The following is a 12319-nucleotide window of genomic DNA, read 5'->3' on the forward strand; positions in this document are numbered from 1 at the left end:
TAATTCGCTAGTAGAAAATAGGAAAATTCGCCTGTGTAATCCGCGTTTGTCGGTTCGCTACACTTTTTTTCAATCTTATGTGAACTGACGCCATCAGAATGTGCAAAGTCTTCGCTTATTAATTATTTTTATATCTTTTATAATTTAATATTTTGCTCCACACCTTCTCTCTTCCCCTTCCTTTTTCTGTCTCTTTCTCTTTCTCCTCTTTCACCTTTCTCAATCCTCACGACCGGCTAACCAGCTGGCCGGCTTGATTCGGCTACCTGGTCGTTCACATTACGCATTCAAGTCTTGTCTAGGTGCAGGATAATATTTTCTGTAACTACATAACAGATTTACGAGCGAGTCACTTGGGCGGCGCGAAAGAGACAGAGCAGGAAAGCTATCGCGGCTCGCTCGCCGCGTGAAATTGGACTTAATGATACGGTTTTCGACCAGAACGCAGTGTAGAGCCGCGTCAATTTTGTTGCAACCGAATTAAATTTGCTATTAAATTCTATGCATCATTAATGATTTGCAATTTTTTATGTCAAACTACAAAATAATTTCGATAAAAAAGCCAGGTCAAATAATATAAAAAAAATTTTGTTTCATAACTGTTGTTTACTGGATTTTCTTATCGACTGACAATCTCACATGTTTTTCAAAGAAGTCAAGCGAGCTGACTGACCGAGTTCTCTTTCTCTCTTTTTAAATTTATCATTTTCTGCATAATTATATCATTAAAACTTGGAATTTGTTTTGTATTAATTTTTTCATTTAATCGGAATATTACATAACAAGCATGACTGTGTAATGAATAAGATAATTATGCGGGAATGAAGCAACGTTAGATACTCGCCTTGTCTGCATCTTTTTCTGCCAACCGACAGTAGCAAATTTCTTCTCTGTAATTTCTGTAAGGTTCATTTAACGCTCCATTAACGTTTTTCTTTCACGCGAAACATTTATATCAACTCATCAATAAAAATTCTTCTAATATAAATCTGTATTTTTCTAATTCCGCACTGATTCACGTTCTATTTGTATCAATAGGTTAAATGCAACGTTGAAAGTGCCACCGTCTAAAAAGCGGCAGTCTAATTTACATAATGACGGCAGATAAAAACTAGTTCAAGCAACAAGTTTTAAATAAACGTCCACCCGACACCCAGGTGTTAGATCTTCCAATGTTTTTGTGAAATCGTGCGATCGAACCGCTTACGAAATCAATCGATCTAATCGGAGAAACTTTTACAGACGACCGACCCAATTTTGTTTATTCGAGTCAGAATACACGAAAACATGATGCAATCGGAAGGCGAATAATTGCAATTATAATTTAATATATTAATAAAATGTGCGTAAATATATAATTTTTGAGAAAATTATTGGAGCACCTGTTTATCGTGAGATAGTTATCGATATCATATATACTTATTGGCCTTACAACAACATTAACGATATAATGTTAAGCGATATTATGCGTTGTTTTTATGTTGAGTATATTCAACGGTGATGTTGATTAATGATGCGACCCAATCCGTATTGATAATATGCAACGTGGTATCGCACGTCAACGATTCCGATTTTCGCTATAATTATTATACACATAATTATATATTCCCATATTTCAACGGCTGCCCACGCTAATACGAGACGTTACGTAATACCACACCGCGGCGGCAACGAATGCAAATTCGCCATTGCGCAACGAGGCTCGCTATTCCCTATCGTGAAATTGCTCCACGTCTAATTTCAATTTCGTCGTTGCGTGAGCTAAAAATACGTGAAAAAATCTGTTATAAATAATCCGAAGCCAATCGAGCTAATTGTCACTGCGGTATAATTACTGCGATATTTTTACTTTGACATTCTATTTTATATGATTTTTATTCTGTATGAGAATAATATCTTAAACTGTTAAATATATTAATTTATAATAGTATTGTTTATAATTATCTCAAATGATATATAAACCTAAAAAATGTTTTTAAAAGTTATGTTTTTAAAACTTTATCAAAGATTTTAAAGACTTAATAATATCTTTTTGATATCTGATATCTTTATAAGATGTTTTTTAAACATTTGAAGATATAAATTACAGATTGTTTCAGAAATGTATGTTATATAGATATTTTATTAAAAGATAAATTTATCTTACATTTATTACATTTAACTTTATAAATATAGATCTTCTAATAGTGAAATAAAAAGAGAGACTAAATTAGCTAATAATTATTATATTCTGCACTAAAAAAAATGCCTTTTTCACTTCAATTATAATGCAATCCATCTATTTGAAAAAGAACACGATAATAAATAATGTTTATTGCCTCAACTCAACCCAAATATGAAAAAGAAACCATTCTTACGTTTACGATCGAATGCACAGCATTCTGGCGGCAACGTGATTGTGATGATGCGGAAAAGTCTCCTTAAAAAAAGAGAGAAAAGGGACGGAGAAAAAAGAAGGAGAGGGAAAGCGAGAGAGAGAGAGAGAGAGAGAGAGAGAGAGAGAGAGAGAGAGAGAGAGAGAGAGAGAGAGAGAGAGCAAAGACATTTCAGCTTTTTATACTTAAGTCTTTGAGGGCGTCTCGGCAGGTGTATTTTTTTTTAACATAGTACAGATATTTTCTATTCATAAGGATATACTTAGTCAGTTAGATATGTACACATACACACACACACACACACACACACACACAAACACATATGTATGTATGTATGACATTTACAGGAACACATAAATACGCCCGCAAGTTTTGCTGCCAAGATAAATATATTGACCATCACAGATACATATGTAGAGGCAGCATCCCGAAGTAAAGCAGGTAGAAAAGGTCTATATACAGGGTGTCCAATAATAAATATATCACCTGGGTGAGTGAGTTATGAATTATTAAATAGAAAAGTCTTGTACCATTTTGTGAGTTTAACAACTACTGGACTGTTTTTTGTGTATGCTCATTCACGAATTTGTGTGAATTAATAACTCTTTAATTATATTGCAAAATGGCAAAATTGTAGAGGATTTTATATATGTAATCTACATACATACATACATACACAATGTATATATATATATATATATATATGTATATATATATATATATATATATATATATATATATATATATATAAAAGTATCTAATCACAATTGTATCACTTTTCGTGATGACTAAATAGAGTAAATATTAAATCAAAAAGGCCTTTATCATTTTGCGAGTTAAATTATAATGAGTTATTAATAAAAATCCAAATCTAAAAACGACTATAACTGTTCGACTACAATGACTTTATGATAAACATTCTCAATCTTTTATCAATGTCAATTGATTTTTTATTTTATTTCTTCAGCCATTTTGACATAATATTCGTCCATACGTCATGTTGTCGCATGGACGAATACAAAAATCATGTATACATAGAGTCATTCTCCATGTTTAGTTCACACAAAATAACCAGATTTTCAATCACATCCTATAGCGATAACTTATATTGGCAAATCCCTCTCAACTACTACACCGTCAGGTCAATATATCCGTCTACCAACAAGATAATACGATGCGGACTGCATTCTATTTTTGAAAACTGTAAGAGATGAAAAGGTTACTAGAGTTCACTAAACTCGAACTTGAATATATGAATCATAAAATGATAGGGCGTTTTTCTATTCAACTCAGTTTATAGAAAGTAATATGCGAATTATATGGGACACTCTGTATATAGATTTCTACCTGGCTAAAGTGACTAAGAAAAAAAGATTAGCTGAAAGAATGATAATGCTTCCTTCCACATAAAAAACAAAAATATATTTAAAGGAGAGAGATGTGTGAGAAAATCGTGCGCGAAGTAAGTTATATGTTTTGAATGATACAAGAATTTTACAAATGTGCAAATCTTCTTGAAAAATTGAATACTGATTATTAAAAGCATCCTTTTTAGAAAAAATAAAAGGCAATATTCTTCAAAATTTTATCTTCTGAATATTATATGATTAGAATCAATTCTCGCTCGATTTTTATTTGACATTTCGTATATCTTACATTTCTCTAATTTCAAAAAAAGATAAATTAAAAGAGTAGAGTTCGTTAACGCGGAAATGTAAAATTTATATTTCTAGAATATGTAATGTAGCGATTTAAACAAGTAGATTTTTACACGCATTTTTCCGGATCAAATTACGAATACACTTAACTGGTTCTCTAAGATTAGTTGGGTCAATTAATTAAGATTGATTCAGATATCTACGATTGAATACGTAGTAGCGAGATATCTCAGATCTCTCGCAACGCGCGGCGCCAGATTGAGGTACGGATTTTTCTTCGTTGCTGAATCAGGTGGAGGTAACACGATCGCGCGCCGAGTACATTCGACGACCTTAATATACCGAGGGAATATTTAAAAGCGTAATATATTTCGGTTCTTAGGTATACGCCGCGTAACTTACACGCGTATCCTTCACGTGTGTCCGCGCACGTAATTAACGCACGTACGAGAGAAGGAAGTCTCCGAAGATGTTTTTATTCCGTTCTTAATTACCACGACCGCACGGAGCACTGTCGCATTATTGCGTAATCGCGAAGTAATTAATATACCTTCGCGAGCCCGCTCGCGAGGATTGAAGTTTTTCCACGCGCTTACACGAATACGGTCTCTAGGAGATGCGCAATCAACGTTAATTGCGTAACGCCTAATGATAAATTATCTCTTACGTTTATCCACGCATCGTTGGACAATATGTAAAGCTGATAGGAGAGACGATTGCTAGTCGCGCGCCGGTCAGCCTCATCCTTCTTCCTCCTATCGTAATTGAGCTATGCATAATAAAAGATCCCTAAACGACGACATCTTAACAGATCTCTAATGATCGCGTATCAAGCGATGATGGAACCACAGTTCGCGCTGCCACCGTGAGCTTCTAATCGTGCTAAAATCCCCAGGCGAAAACTTATCAACGATCGAGAAATAAATGACGGCCTTCACGAGCATCGTCTCCTTTTTTTCTCCTCATTCGCATGATTTTATAATGAGAGGAGAGATAAATAATGCATGTGCAGCCGGGCATAAAAGCAGCAGTGAACTTTTAGCATTCTCTAGGCAGAAGCAAAGATATGATGACCGTCAAATAAGGCAAATAAACTGAGACTGTGATTAATAGGCGTCGATTTCTTAAGTAACCTTAAGTATACTTTGATACATGTCTATTTGTTTTATATCGTTTCTCTTGTGTAATAATCTATTAAATAAATATATAATAAATATATAAATATATAATAGATATATTTTTATGAATTTTAAATAGATTCTATTTGCTTAATAATCTGTAGGTTAAACAGGTAGTTTCTTTGAAAATTAAATAGATCATCATAGGATAAGTCAAATGTGAAGAATTTGGAATATTTTTTTGATGCAAATTTAAAATAAAGAAAGATTGCGAAATTAAATATTAGATACGCTTAGATAATAAAATGTTTTTCTTCAATTAATTGCAAGTGACGTTTCACAGAATTTTTATTTAAAATTTAGTGAAAATTGAACTGTTAAGGTATTTATATTTATTATTAAAGTTTTAATATTAGAAATAATAACAATTCTGGATAAAAAGAGAATTATTTATAATATTTTTACAAATAATTTTTCATTTATTATATACGTCTGTTATGGACAAGTACCCTATGTAAAATTCTTATTTAAGAAGAATAACAGTTAAATATTTCGTAAAATATATAACATCAGAGGACGACCGAACAATCCCCAAATTATGCTTCGTGGATGGGCTCCAATGGCTGTTCTCTCTGACCCACGATAGCCATTGGCCAATGGACCCATAGTTGGGCCAACAAGGGCATATACGGTTCGTTTATATAGGCAACACAGCACACATTCACATATAATCTGCGTGTATATACAGAGAAAGGAAAGCAACCTGATGTGACCAATCAACGCTTACTATGAAACAATGGTAGAAGATCTGTAAATACAGCGATATATGTATGTGTATCCTATAGTATATATCTTACTATACTTTTAGCATTGATTTGATCATCAGATCATTCTGCTCTTTTTTTCTCTGGGAGATTGTACATAGAATATCAGAATATTTCTCTCTTATAAAATACAAATTTTGTACCGCCCTCTCAATTTTTACGTATCCATGACCTAACCGTGGCCTTCCGAACAGGCACGATTCTCAATCTAATCAGAAAACATTGACATGCGCGCAAGTTCCAACACGGACTTGTGCTTTATGCTTATCCATTAACTCGGTAAGCGGTAATTACTGGAAGTTACGTAGGCATCATATTCGACGGGAAGTTAATAAGCGACGTGTATGTACCTATACTTGCTGGTAAAAAAGGCTCGTTTAAATTATGCACGATAATGCATCCCCGTGGCAGCAACGGGTAAACAAAGTTTTAATTCAGACAGAGTTATCGAGTTAAGTCCTTACCGGAATGACATTTTATCGTCCGCATGTTTCTTACATGTTTTGTGGATTCTCTGGATTAATAGTTATCGTATATTCTTGAAATTCTTGGAAAAATCTTAATGCTTGAATAATGTTACATTTATCGAAACGATTACCTTTTATCGTATTTAATCCAATTTAGAGAAGTAAAAATTATCGAAAATAACATTGGTTCACTTTTGCTTCAAGGAAATACAGGAAAATGGAAAATGTGCGAAATAAAAATCATTTTTAAACGTTGAATAAAAATTTTTTATTTTTTGCAAAAATTCCATTAAAATTAACATTAATTATAATAATTTATATTAACATATTTAAAAAAGTATATAAATCGAATTAAATCAGTTGTATTCGATATCGTTGTAATATTCACCTTTATTCGAAATTATTTCCATCAGTACTTATTTACATTTTTATTGATTCAGCTAATAACTGATACTTACTGAATATAAACAAGAGATTTCTTTATCTTTTATTTTCTCGAAAGAAATATTTAGTATTGCTTAAGTCTTCTTATTTGACAATTGATAACAAATCTTACTTCTTCAAATCAAAATTATTTACATTTTTGTAAGTTCAACTACTGCTTTAGGTGATTTAACAATTTGGATATTTGTTTAAAATTTATACAAAAGATATACTATTTAAAAACAAGTATATATTCGTTATAGTTATTTTTTGTAATTTTCGTTACTTCTTGAAGAGTTGTGTGCTTGATAACTTTTCAATTTTATCAAGCAAAAAAGATACTTTTTGCATAAAATATCTCCGAATTGCACACCATTTTCAGAGAATGATTCAACCAATTAGGAAGTAGGAAGTAGTTAGCAAAAATCAATCAGATTGTCACGTTGTCATCGACATCGTTGTTATAGGAAGAAACCTTTTCGCGAATTTTTGCGGCACGCGGTCACACTGTCTCGTTTCATCATGATCATTAAACCGCGTTCGTTCAAGTCAATGAAACGCCCTCCTTATTCCCTTCTCCTCACCCTCCCCGGAACGCGAGATGCACCGGACGCATGTCTGAACGGGGTAACTGTTTTCCGTTCTTGCGAAAAGTTAACGGCCCGCTCGAGATCACGCTGCAATTTCGCCGACTTATGGAAGCGACGATACCGGGCGTAGCGCCGTAAGAACACTCGCCGGGTATCCGCACGATTTTACCGTTACACGCAAGGGCGACTTAATTTCCTACGCGATCGATTTATCGACGAGACGGTAAAATTCCTCATTGAGTTTCTCGGCACCGACATGACTTGAAGATCACGAGGCCATCATCGGTGCAGCTTGAAACTATCTTAAACCTAAAATCAGAAAATTATTATAAGAAAAATCTGTTAATTGCAAAAATTTATGCACAAATTTATATATATATATATATATATGAGAAAAAGATATATAAAAATTTATTTATGAGAAATAAGGTTTATTTAAATACAATGAAATAAAATTTCATTTATATTATTATTTCATTTATATTTATATAGAACAAATGAACTGTCTTACAATTAATAAAAAAAATTGAATATTTCAAAAATGTATATTTCATTATCGCAATCAAATTATCTTATAACCAATAAATATCGAAGAAAAAAATCACTAAAAATTAACAAAGCTAATATTTGCTTCTGAATATTCTTTTTTTCTTCATATATAAAAGAGATGTCCCTCTTCAAAATTAAAATTGTGTCAAATAAAATAAAAATTTTTATATAATATGAAACATATATTTTTATATAATATGAAACATATATTTTTTGAATTTTAAATAGATTCTATTTGCTTAATAATCTATAGGTTAAACAGGTAGTCTCTTCGCAACGCATTATGCAAGACCAATTAAATTAATAACTACTTTTAGTCGCTACGCCAGTTAATTGTACTGAATACGTTTAAGAAAGGTATACGATTAATGTTGATGTCATTAGTATGTATGTGTATGTGTACATATATGTGTGTAGATATATAGGCATCGTGTATATGTGGTATCGGCCGAAGAAAGTTCTTTTTCTGGTTCAGCGGGATCCTCTCCACGACCTGATTTCGTCGATCCACCTTCCACTTGTTGGCACAACGAGTTGTTTTCGCGCTGAGACTAATTGCGTCCATTAATCGTGACTCGATTCGGTAATTCAGATTTGGATTCGTTTTGTCAATGTCTCGTTTGCGCACTACGGATGGCACATCGATTTCTACCAGATCAGTTCCCGACATAAATATTATTAAATACACTATTTCCACGTTTAAAGCGCAATAATTTTATGCATCATATCTCAACTTAAGAAATAAACTTGAGAAGTTATAATATTATAGGGGAAATAGGGGAAATAGGGGAATTCATTCATAAAAAAAACTGTCATTGTAATAATGACAGTACGGTACAGTTAATCAGAATTAAATGTGTATTCATAAAATTCATATGGAATTAATTGACATTAAATTATATATACATTGCATTTTTAGATTTTGTCTAAAGTAAATATTAATATATCATTCGATATAATTAATTATAAAATACAGTCGGCCTTGTATTATAAACTTGACTTTCAGAAATTTTCAGAAATTTTTTTCTCACGACAGAATTAAAAATACATAGATGAATATTAAGATAAAAACATTCAGTCAAATATAAAAACAAGCAGCATTAACGTTAAATACGTGCATCTTAAGCGCAGTTTCAATTGCGTAATAACTGATGAAATTTATCAGACATCAGACACATCTTCGCATTATTACGTAGGCCCTTAGTCAAGGGACAACAGTGCGCCATTAACAAAATTGTTGTACATTCAATGTGGCAATTCATTCAAACATCTCAAGGCCAAGAGTAGGAAATAAAAAAAAAAAACCATCAAGCAGAATGGAAGTTTCACCTAGAAAATGCAGAATATAAAATATACTTAAAAAAATTGTTCCCTTATATCTTTTATTATAATTTTATTATCTTTTGAATATTTATCTTCTATGCAAAAAATATTTCACAAAAAATATTTTACTTTTAAAAGAACTTAACAAAATTCTAGGTATTTTTTTTTTGTTAGAAGAAATAAGTGAATTTTATGAAGGGCTATAGAAATGTCTTTTTATACCTAAATTGTATGGTCTCTTCAAAGTTTCCATAACACATTTCTTCAACAGTAACTCTGAGGACGAAACATGCCTGATCGTTATGATGATCAACTTATTGTCCGCGCTAGGCAATTATTATCCTTGCACGCCAGTGGACGCAGTGGTTCACGGATAATCGTTACAGGACTCCCGTAACGACGTACCAGACGATAAACGCCACTTCAGTGGCGCATGGGTTTATACGAAGATGTGTTCACGTGCAACGCCGATATTTCGCGAGAATAAATTTTCCACGACGACTGATTAGTGGCGCTACGGTAAATTAGAGAGGAACTTTAAACACACGTGTTTCTAGACGCGCGTTTCTATCGCGGCATATATAAAGCCGTATTTGCACAAATCTTGGATTATCCACTTGCAGGTTTATTCAAAGATGAATTATCAAAAATTAATTAATATTTGTTTAATAATCTCTGTAAAAAATAATGAAGTGGGATATCCTTTGTTTTATCAATTAAACGTTTCAAATTTATGATATACAAGAAAGATTTAAAAAAAAATATAAATATAACATTATTAATATTATTAGAATTATAACTTTAAAAATGAATTAATATATTTATTATATTAATATATATTTTACTTATGAAACATTCGCCTGACTAAATTGTAAGTTTTATTCAACAAGTTTCAAAACAATAATACAGGAAATAATATATGCAAATTTTAGAAGAATAATATATACAACTTTACTATGACAATCATCTGTATGAAATCTGCCTAAGCCGCTCGCAACAACGCGAATGAAGCGCGACGCATCGTCGAAATGCGCGTTTAACCACCGATAACCTCGCGAATGTACGAGCCCGGCTGCTCATGCTCGTATGCGTAACACTTTCGATACCGTTATCACGAGCGCCATTGCTGCGCTTCCTGCCGCCAATCTCTCGTGCTCAGAATTCTTTTACGTCGCGATATGAGCGCGCGAGCAAGCATAAGAAACGTGCGCACGTCGATTTGTAAGCCGGTCGTTGGAATATAATTATCGACAGGATAAATCAGATTTATTTTTTACATCAGCGTTTAATTAGCATTAGATAGCCGGACAGAATTTTCCGATCAGCCAGGTTAGCATTTTAAATTATTACTTCTCGATAGTGAACAAAAATTCTGTTTTGCCCGCAAAGCGGAATGTATATCGCGGCTAAGTAGTCTGTATTTTTGTAAAAAGCTTTTTTTTTATTAAGTTCCTTTAACTAAACAGCTTATCTAAGATTAAGGATAGAAAATAATGTCATAATATTATACACATATATATTTCTTCTATTTAATTGCATATTACTTTATAAAATATATACAACTGTATATATAAATAAAAGATTATTGTAAAGAAGCAGTGCTTAAAACATATAATAAAAATAAGAAGAGGAAACAAAAATGAGAAGTACACTTTACGCGAAATAATCCTGATAAATCACGTCCAGGAATCAATCTCGGAACACACACACACACACACACACACACACACACACACACACACACACACACACACACACACACACACACAAAACACACACACACACGTACACACGTACACATATATACCGCGGTCGCTTCTTTCGTTTACCTCGCCGCATTTTTATATCCAGACGTAAACATACCGGTATTTGCTTTGGTGAGCACAACCGACAAGAACTGACCGGTCTCTCTCAGCGAACAGGTAGTGACGATCTATAGGCGCGCACGTGTGTACACGTACGTGTAGGTACGCGTACGTGAATAGATGCAACATTGACGTTTCTCTGAATGAATCCCGGGTGAACCGGTTAAGAACCATTATGCGCGCTTACGAGCGCCGCCGTTTAACAACGAGGTACGGGAGACTTCAACGCCCGCGCAGAGCATCGTGTTGCGTCGCACCGAATCTCGCCCGGAGACTTCGATGACCGCACTCGGCGCATCGCCGGTCGGTCCTACTTAGCCGGAGATGCGGCCTCGAAACAAGGCGCCATAGATTCGTCGGAATCTGGGCTATACTGTTAATTTATTCGATGATGTTGCGTCTACGCGTAATGATAGTAATTAGAACAGTAAAACAAATAGCTTTTTTACGAATAAAATTTAACTGAAAAACGTGTCATTAGATATAACTCTTTCGATATTTTTATTATTTCGCATAAGAATTGTTGTAAATGTTATAGGTATTTATATCTTTTTAGCAGACATTTTTCACACACGTATGTTAAAGATTTGAAGTAATTAATTTATATAACTATTGTAGAAAATAAAAGATCGTAAAGATCAATTAGATATTGATAGAAGATTGACGACTTCGTTGGAAACAGTCGTGGTCGAATAACTACTGTGCTATTGTAACAAATGAAAGATCCTGAATTCGAATCCCCATTGACTTTGTTTGTTTGTTTCCTACACTATATTATATATCCTACTCGTAAAATCAAAAACAAGTTTCTTACAAATTTATTTAAGCTAGACTCAACAGGCCCATTTCTTTTATAAATTAGCTGTTTCTTGAAACTATCATATTCTATTGTTAACTTGTGAAATCATTTTATGTTGAACCATTTGACAAGTCAAATGTCATCAGTTGTCAGAAAAATAGAAGGACGAAAATTCAAACAAGAATTGAAGATTTCATATAGTGCTAAATGTGAAGACACGCAAAAACACTAAGACTATAATGAACCGAACATGATTTTTGCGCCCTTCGCTTCTTCCATCTTAGCATACGTGACAAATGATCGTTTTGCCAAGGAGAACGCGCATTTC

The 12319-nt window shown here is 33.2% G+C and overlaps 1 long non-coding RNA gene across 2 annotated transcripts in view; it reads right to left on the reverse strand.

Moving 5' to 3' along the window:
• Window positions 1–6685: 6685 nt before the first annotated feature.
• LOC105423593 (uncharacterized) overlaps window positions 6686–12319 on the reverse strand; it is a 69059-nt gene continuing 63425 nt past the window's right edge. For both annotated transcript variants that reach the window (XR_016140249.1, XR_016140250.1), the window contains one exon: window positions 6686–7764. This is a non-coding gene — a long non-coding RNA (uncharacterized LOC105423593). The remainder of the gene's footprint in view (window positions 7765–12319) is intronic.

This window comes from Pogonomyrmex barbatus, unplaced genomic scaffold (genome assembly GCF_055798465.1).
Source record: "Pogonomyrmex barbatus isolate J1 unplaced genomic scaffold, ASM5579846v1 scaffold4, whole genome shotgun sequence".
NCBI classification, from domain to species: Eukaryota; Metazoa; Arthropoda; class Insecta; order Hymenoptera; family Formicidae; genus Pogonomyrmex; species Pogonomyrmex barbatus.